This window comes from Epinephelus moara, chromosome 22 (assembly GCF_006386435.1).
Source record: "Epinephelus moara isolate mb chromosome 22, YSFRI_EMoa_1.0, whole genome shotgun sequence".
Taxonomy (NCBI): Eukaryota; Metazoa; Chordata; class Actinopteri; order Perciformes; family Serranidae; genus Epinephelus; species Epinephelus moara.
Window position 1 is genome coordinate 4240606 of NC_065527.1, and position 9939 is coordinate 4250544.

Sequence of the window (9939 nt, forward strand, 5' to 3'; positions counted from 1 at the left end):
TCTCTACGACATACGGGGCATGAGATATGCCCATTCAAAGTTTGCAATTTCAATCGGTTGCTATAGCGCCCCCCTTTGGCCAATTGATGTAATATTGCTTCATTGGCATCCTCCCATGACCCTCTACCACTGTGCCAAATTTCACATGGATTGACCAAGTCAGTGAGGAGAAAGACATGGAACAGACACACACACAGAGTTTTTGTCATTATATAGAACTATATAATGACATTCTGACTGAAAATAAATCTTACTAACTTTAGTAAGATTCATTTTCAGTAACCACTTATCCTGTTCGGGGTCACGGGGGTGCTGGAGCCTATCCCAGCTGACACTGGGTGAGATGCAGGGTTCACCCTGGACAGGTCACCAGACTATCACAGGGCTGACACATAGAGACAGACAACCATTCACGCTCACATTCACACGTACGGGCTATTTAGAGTCACCAGTTAAACTGCATGTCTTTGGACTGTGGGAGGAAGCTGGAGCACCTGGAGGAAACCCACGCTGACACAGGGAGAACATGCAAACTCCACACAGAGAGACTCCCAGACCCCGGGGTTTGAACCCCCGACCCTGGATTCAACCAAAGAACCCTCTTGCTGTGAGGCGACAATGTTAAACTCTGCACCGCCGTGCTGGTTAGAATCAGCTTTGTAGTATGTATGTTTGTACAAACAAGGAGTTTGACTCTGTTTTTGTGTTACTCTCACTGCACATACACAGAAATAGACACACAGCTACAAACAAGGACAACAACATAAATATTTGACTATGTTATTTGCACATGTGAAATCGTTGCAATTTTTCTTCAAGAATATATTGCTCTAATTGGCCCCTGGCGTGCTGATCCTTGGTGTCGCAGACTAGTTATAATTATGACTGTACTTAATGACTCTATATACATATAATTGTTATTAAAGTATATATACAGTATGACAAGGACCAAAATAACCTCTTCGTGGTAAAAGGTAAGTGCAGGCTTTTCCAGCTGCCTCTCTGTCAGCTCCATTCAATTTGTGGTAAATGTATGCTCTTGTAGCCCGTAATCATTGCCTTTGGCGTCTTCACAACATGCACCGGGCGTTAAATAACTCCAATATAAACCCATCTGCGGCAGTTCTTGATGCTAAGAGCAAGTGAAGTAGCGTAAAGAGCGAGACAGTCTGCATAGGGCAGGAGGTAGGGGAGGTGGATAGGTGAAACAAAACCAGAATTTCATCCAGAAAACAGCTGTTTTTGTTTTTGTGAAACCAAGTCAACGCTGTTTCAACGTTGACTTGGTTTTAGGTCACTTATGTACCTATGTTCCATGTGAAATTAAAAGTCATTATTATTTTTTGTGCAACATTACCCAATTTTTTCATCGCACATGTGACATAACATTACGAACAAACTTATTTTAACCCAAAAGATGATCTTTTTCTTTAACCCAATCAAGTAGTTTTGTGACCTAAACCTAACTGCAGCAGTTTCACAACACTAACCACATGTTACAACATGTTTTAGCCGTGTGGCCTGTGTGTCGTATGAGATGCAGAATGGCATGACGATTCATCTGTATTTGACCGCCTGGGATGAGAACGGGTCAACTCTTACGTCTATTTTCCAAGTGTTGATGGTGCATTTGTGGTTAGTGTTGGGCGGTGGTGGGATATAGCTGCAGGTCGAGGAAATCAACCCACTAGTCTGTAAATCTTCCTTTGTAACTCTGCTAGCTGGTCAGGTTGAGGTTTCTAAAATGTTCTCATTAGTAAGCATCGAGGAAAGATGGAGAAGATGGATGATGCACGACCATCTCTGCATCCATACTAACATCAGAGGAGCACCATGGCAAGTGTGGAGTAATCAAACACCAGCTGGACTGCATGGGTCTTTCTGCCGAACTAGCATCCTGTTAGCCATTGTACAGGCGCTGGATAATAAACTGGACGACCTGCGAGCCCACATCAGTTTCCAAAAGGATATCAGGGACTGTAATATCCTTTGTTTCACCGAAATTTGGCTAAATTCTGGAATACCGGACCGCATTCAATCAGGTGACTCTTTTTCTATGAGGAATGTGAGGTGCTGTCCTGTTCCTGCTCACCCTGCCCCACAAGAGAAAGACACACTCTGGATCATTGCTATATGCTGTTCAGAGGCGGCTGCAGTGCAGCGCTGTTTGTGTTTCGGGAGGAGCGACCATGCAGCCATGTTGTTGAGATAGAGATGTAACAGGGTCAGTTATACAGTGCAACAAAGTCATGTACATTTGTAATATCAAGTATTATAATTACACAAAATTTGTTTCAGTTGTTATTACCTGACACGCTCAGACCTCCATAGTGATTATATGGAACGTCTGATACTCAGTTTCTGTCCCCCTACGTTCACCTTTGGGGGTACCCCACCTATAAAGGGGTGTCTCCCACCTTACCTCTCCCCTTTTGCTGTACCTCTCCGTGGGAGAGGTAAGAGACATTGCTCTCATAGTAATTTCTGCTGTTAAGCCATTTGTAAGTTCATTTTTCAGCCTAAACCTATTGTATAATATGCTAACATATTCCTGTCACTTGATTTGTGTAAGGGCTTGAGTTTATGTGGTCGTAATTGACGGAGGATTTTGTTTTTAACCTCTTGCTGTCAGTTGTCAGGAATAAACGGAGATCACCTCCAAAGATATCCAAGGTCTGCGCCCCTTCATATCAACACAATGCAGTAGAGCCCTGCGCGGGACTGTTTTCTTCATCCTGCTCCCGCTGAATTTCTGACCATTACCACCCGCAACTGCAACATGTGTGTTACACTCCCGCCCGCTCCCGCAAAACTCTGAGAATTTATGCCCGCACAATAATAGAGATGCATTGATTTTGTGTCTTTTCCCGTCCCGCAGGAGAAAACACGTCATTTTATAGGCTATTAATAAAGAGATTCATGGGGTTGTTTGTTTCGTTCCCCTGGCCTGCATCTCTTTTGACGCACTGGTCAGGAATAGCGCTCCTATTTCGTTGTTTTCATTTAGTTTTTAATGAAATAAAGGCTGTTTCATATTCTATTCTCCTCCTCTGTATTTTTTTTCTACCTTTATAAAATCACGCAGTGATTGAGGTTAAGGTCTCTTTTCTAAGAGAGACCTGAATAAGAAACATTAATGAGATAAAGATAAAGCCTATGCTCAATAACACCGGCATCATCACGCCTCTTTATGTAATTAACAAATAGCAACGAGAGTAGGCTGTGAGTGGCTCAAATAACACTAATAAATAACATAAAATAAACAAAGTTAACGAATGAAACGAATGAATTTAACAAATGAATCAATTGGCCATAATATTGCTGTGGAGGAAGAGAATGTTGCTGACCGATTGCTGTCCCAGTCCCGTGCGTCTCTCTTCCAAGATGCGCCCACAGACACTAAAGGCCCGCTCTGAAGGCGCACTGGATGCGGGGATACTGAAGATGAAATGCGCCAGCTTTGAGAGCACTGGGAAGTAGAGGGCTCAGTGCGCCTTCAGACCTTGTTTGAGCTTTTTTTCCACGTCATTTGTTAACTCCATCCTGTCGCTATAGGCTACATCCTGATCCCGCAGTGGTTTTTTTAGCCGTCTGTTCCCGCCTGCAGCAAAGTTCAAACCGCCCACTCCTGCAAGATTTGGGTTGGGTCCCGCAGGACCTGGCGGGACCCAATCCCAATGCAGCCCTCTACAATGCAGACAACACTAGAGTCAACCGTCCACAGAGATATGTAAACAGACAACAACGCAAGCCCCAAGTGATGCAAGAAATGGAGCCAATCAGAGTCTGCAGCATGCTCCAGGACACCACTGTGGACGTCACCAATGACATTAGTGAATTCACTGAGTCTGTGGTGGATTTAATTTGTAGAACAACAGAAGTAACTGTACCCAAAACTAGAGTTGATTCATTCCACAATGAGAGACATGGATTAACAGAACCATTCAGGATGCCAAAAACACAAACACTGCAGCCAGTCTAGAAACATGGACAGTTATAAAGCAGCAGCCTAAAATGTAGGAAGAGATAAAAAGGACTAAATTACGGTGCACAAGTTTAAGGAGCTGCCAGGGCTGTGCTGCATTGGACTTTTGTACTTTGTATGTACAAATAAATGACTGATTAAATATCGATATTCTCCAATATTTTACAACTACATTGCTTAATACAAGGGTGTCAGTAAATGCAACATTCCTCAGGCAGTTACAATAATCTGAATATGTGCAAACTAAGTAATGTCTATTCTGTTTAATAACGTCTGAGTAATGTCACTTAGGTATTTTCAGCAAAGGATGATCTCGTAATGAGAATGTGGATTTGAAAACTCACTAACCAGATGATCTGTCAGGAGGAAACCAGGCTTCCCTCAACACCTGCCCACTGTGTGACAGTTAATCCTGCAGCAGCTGATATCACCTGTGTCCAGATAGAGGGATTATACCAGAGCTATTTCTGAGAGACGAAGAGGGACTTTCTTTTTGTAATCCCAATGAAAATCGCCCCGCGAGGCCGTTCCACACAACTTCTTGTTGAAATATGCAAGCACCTCCTGTAGCGAGTCGTGACTGCGTGAAACACAATACCGCTGTAAAACACGGATCCCGGTCCAAATGTAACAACCAATTAAGAGGAGCGGTGAATACATAATGACCAGTGGAATGAGTCACAATCTAAAATGGCCTCAGCTGTTCCTGTTTCAGTGATGCATAACTCTTCTGGGCCTGGTTTCACTGACTTAAACACTGCAGCCAGACTGAGACGGCTAGTTTTAATGCATCTAGCGATTCTCACTAATGCTTTGACTGCACACTGTAATGCTTCCACTTAATCTCCTTTGGCTGTGAGGAGAGGATGTTCTCACCTGTAAGATCAACACAGGAGGACTTAATGAATGTGGAAGAGAGGGCAGGGAGCTGTGACTGAACTGATGATGATGAATAGCCGTGCTTAATGAGCTCCTCAGCTACACAGATATGAAGTTTGAACCCATACACATTTGAGATGGATGAGATAACTCCACTTCTAATAAACCATCTTGAGATATTTGACCTTAAGAGATCTGAATTCTTTTAGATGAAAAATAGTGTAGATTCATATTTTACACTCAGCATGCACTGTGCAAAAAAAAGTGAGTATACTCTGCATTCTTTGTGCCTATTGTCCTCCTCAGCGAGTTAGAAAGCACTCTATACAAGAGTGCTTTTATCCCCACAACAGCCTGTGCATCTTAACCTAATCATGAAATTGGCAGATGGTCCAAGGTTGTATAGACCAAGGTGAAAAAATGCAGTTGTCCTTTCCGCTAATGAAGCAGAGAAGCCGAGTCTTTGGTGCTGAGATGAAGAGTGTCATCTCTCACATGAAGGCGAGTGACTGTGCATAAAGCTGCAAATGGGATTGCAATAGTGTTCATTTGCGAGCGCGTCTCCCCTCGCCCCCATCGTGATGAAAGTTTCCAGTTATAACGAGGCCGCACTGTGAGTGAACGTCTTTGGCATTCTGGCTTTGAAAGCACTCTCCTCGCGCTGTGGATGACAACACTTGGCTCAGCTCTTTACTTTCCAGTTTCTCCAGTTCTGAATTTTAAATGTGGAGGACTACATACAAATGAGGAACATGCATAAGCAGAGCTGCTTTGCCATGTGAGGTACATGTATTGTTGAGCCTGAATGGATCCTCCTGTCTTGAGTGAGTGCTCGCTGATACAACTGTAAATTGAGCTGGTTGAACCCTCTTTATATCCATCCGTTAATCTTCTGCATCCATTTACTTCTGTACAATGTCAAGGTACTTGCACTTCACATGAGTGTTTACATCATATGGGACCTTTTATCAATACATCTTAGAGGTTCTATTTACTGCATCTTTTTCAAAGCTGTAGTTATGAGCTAAAATCTAAAACGTATGAGCAAAGTAGTTCAGAGCTCTGGCTACACTGGTTACAGCACTGATATGCATGTACACTCACCGGCCACTTTATTAGGTACACCTGTTCAACTTCTTGTAAATGCAAATAGCTAATCAGCCAATCACGTGGCAGCAAATCAACTCAAGCTGAGCTTCGGAATGGGGAAGAAACACGATTTGAATGACTCTGAACGTGGCATGGTTGTTGGTGCCAGACGGCTGGTCTGAGTATATACTGGGATTTTCACCACAACCATCAGAGGTTTACAGAGGATGGTCCAGTTTTGGTGAGCCTGTGTGAACTGTAGCCTCAGTTTCCTGTTGTTAGCTGACAGGAGTGGCACCTGGTGTGGTCTTCTGCTGCTGTAGNTGAGAGATGGTTGTGCTGAAAATCCCAGTAAATACAGCCCGTCTGGCACCAACAACCATGCCACGTTCAAAGTCACTTCAATCACCTTTCTTCATCATTCTGATGCTCCGTTTGAACTTCAGCAGCTCGTCTTCACCATGTCTACAGTGAGTGTACGTTCAGACACAGCAGATAAATCCAGAAACTCATTTCATCATTTTAGGATTTAAACTGGCTTCGAATCATTAATCTAAAGTTTTGTAAGATGAAAACAAAACATCAGAAGTTGATGAATGATGCAACTGTATCACAGAGTCTTCCTCATGACTGATAATCACCCAGTAGACAGTAATACAATAAATATGATTCTATATTTCTGTCAGTAATTTCATTCTCTGTGATAAGTGCTTTTGCTTTTGATACTTAATGAAAATTTTGATGATGTGTACATATTTTACTTAAGTTCTTAAAATAGAGCTATTGTTTCATGCTGGTATTTCTACCTTTTTTAAAGTAAATGTACTGAGTACCAACACGGGCATATTCTCTTACACTGGGTTCATACCAATCCGGAAACGAGTTGTAAATGCAGCCACTAGAGTGTTTTTGAAGTATCTCACAAATGGTGAATTTTCACCCTTAACAATTGTGCTAATGGTTGTGCTAACTACATAGGGAAGGCAGCTAACAGCTAACTTGGTTTGCAGTAAAGTGCAACTGATCAAGGCAGCAACACTCATTATTTTTCATACTGTCACAGCTGCGCATTACCGCTTCACTGCTTCTGTTGTTTACTTTCCACAGTAGAAGACCAACTTAAATACCTCAGAGTATTTTGCAAAGAAGCAACGAAATAGTTTACACAATGGCTTCCCTCATTAATCTCCAAACCTTCTCCTTTTTTGTTCTGCCCCTGTACTGACATAGAGTCGCTGAGCTCCAGTAGCCCACAGACAGCAAGCAGTTTATCCTCCATTTCTGATTCTCAGTAATGTCAGGAGTATCTCATTCTCAGAACCCATCGGCTGTATTCGGCATCTGTCTTCTGGCAGACGGCGATACAGCCTCTGGGGGCAGACCCCTGATTTTTTGGCATTCCGGTTTGATTTGGGCGGAGGAGGCAAATTTCCAACTTCCGTTTATATATAAGTAAATATGCTGAACCATTGCGATGGATTCAGAGTTTGCAGTGACGCCAATTATGTTCCGCCTCGTTAGTTAACCACACGGACCGTTTAACCTGGCAACAACTGCAGCCGGCTCAAACGTGATTGGTCAGTATCATGCGGACTACAAACAGCCTACAACCGGAAACCAGGGCTCTTCCTCTCTTCTTCCGGAGGCAAGATCTCCGGGGTTTGCCTACAGACTCTACATTCACTGAATGTAGAGTCTGTATATAGAGACTAGGAGTATCTCAACTGACGGCAGATCTCAATGCTGAAAGGCTTTCGTGCCACAGCGTCACACACATTTTCTTGCACAATTTGTAAAATTTGAACTTGCGTGAATAGCATGAATTTTGCGTCACATCATTTGCATTGCGCAAATTCCTGCAATGGCAAGGTTATTAAGGGCTGTGACAACAGGAGTGGGAAAAAGAGGGACGCCCTGTGCGATCACTCTACGTACTCCACAGTAAAGCTAGGGAAATGAATGGCGACTTATGATAACTGGAGTAGTAGCCTCTGAATATAAAGTCATGATGCAACCAGCAAGGGGAAAAAAGTCCAGATTATTGACAACCCCCCCAACACCCCTGTAGACTATACAAACTATATACTTACTATCCATTATACATAATTTATAACAGAGAACTGTGATGTGATGAGACGCACTAGATGCAGCTGTTGCTCACTAGCACCATCACTTGAATGAGAGAATTAGACTTGGGAAAATGCCCAGGGCTAGTTAAGAGCATCTAGTGGAGAATACACCAAGGCTGCACAGTGGTTACATAACACACACACACACACACACACACACACACACACACACACACACACAACACACATTGCATTTGGTGGCTTTTCAATGAAGAAAAAAATCCCACCACCCATGTAATGAATACAGACGAGCCAAAGTCATCAATATCAATATCCAACCAGTGAATTGTAGTTTTCATCTTCTCAAGGCACAGCCTTGAAAAAACAAGCCCAGTCTGGTCCTTGACCTCTCAGGAATTCAACAATGCAATATTCAGGATCGATGTCCAATAATGCCGTAACTGTCCAAACCAGAGGAAACCAATGAGGTGAAGCTTAGAGTGACCTTTGTGGTGGCTGCTGGTGATGAATCCCACAATGCTGGGGATGCTAATGAACAATACAAGGCCAACAACTGTTTAAAATCGTAACTAATGCAGTTATGTAATCCTGCAAAATTATTCAAAGAGCACATTTTCTCTGATCCCATCGCTGCCTTCATGTGAACTAGCTGTTTTTCATCAAGCAGACAGTATGATTAGTTCGCTAAATCAATGACTTGACAGCTAGGTTTAGATCTCCTGCAGCTTTCAGGGACCATCAGCTCATCACTATGCTCCCTCCAACCTCCTCGACTCATCTCAGCAGGCAGAGAAAACAGGAAAATAAAAGTTAAATTAGTAATGCGGCCCGGGCCCGCTGGCACGGGGAGGGAGGGTTTTGTAATATTGATGAGCTGAGTGCAGCGGGAATGACTCATCTGGAGCTGAAGATGAAGGAGAGCATAAAACCTACAGTACAAGTCATGACTTTATTTTTTCAGCTCAGAATCTCCAAAGCACAGAAAAAACAATGTTTTCTAGATGTCTTTGGGTTGCCGAAAATCTCAGCACTTTTTATGTTGCATACTCTGTTCATTACAATGTCAAAGTTGGACTGAAAGTTGAATTCTCTTCGGTTGAAATATAGCCAGCAATGCATGATGCCCAGTTTAGTGGACAGATGATTGATTGTCATTTCCTTACAAGATATAATCATTACAGAAGGATTGGCGAGATATTCTTGAGCTGTGGTGACTTAAATGCAACTGTAGCATCAAAACCCTGCATTATGCAAGAAAATACCTTTTAAATAGGTGTTCACTGTAGTGACCACGACATGTGAAAGGGTGAATACACCTGAACTGGAGGACCCACCTGCCGGTCGGCAACTGTATGACAGGTTAAAGTTGAACCAGGATGTTTGTAAGCAGTAATGGATTCTTACAGCAGACTGTTTGGGTTATTATTCAGTCGTTCAGCATCCTTTTTTCTTCCAAGTAAATCTGACTAACCTGAAAGTGGAAACCTGTCTCCTGTTTTTTGTCTGTTGGGGCTATTTTTAGTTTTTTAAGACGCCATGAGCAACAGAACATTGTGAGGAGAACATGATATACACTCAGCGACTTTATTAGGTACACCTGTTCAACTGCTCGTTAAAGCAAATAGATAATCAGACACGTGGCAGCAACTCAGTGGGCAAGACGACCTGCTGAAGCTCAAACGGAGCATCAGAATGGAGTATCTCTAGGGTTTACAGAGGATGGTCCCAAAAAGAGAAAATATCCAGTGAGCCAAAATGCCTTGTTGATGCCAGAGGTCAGAGGAGAATGGCCAGACTGGTTCAAGATGATAGAAAGGCAACAGGAAGTCAAATAAGCACTGGTTCCAACCAAGGTGTGCAGAAGACCATCTCTGAAGCAACAACACCTTGTCCAAC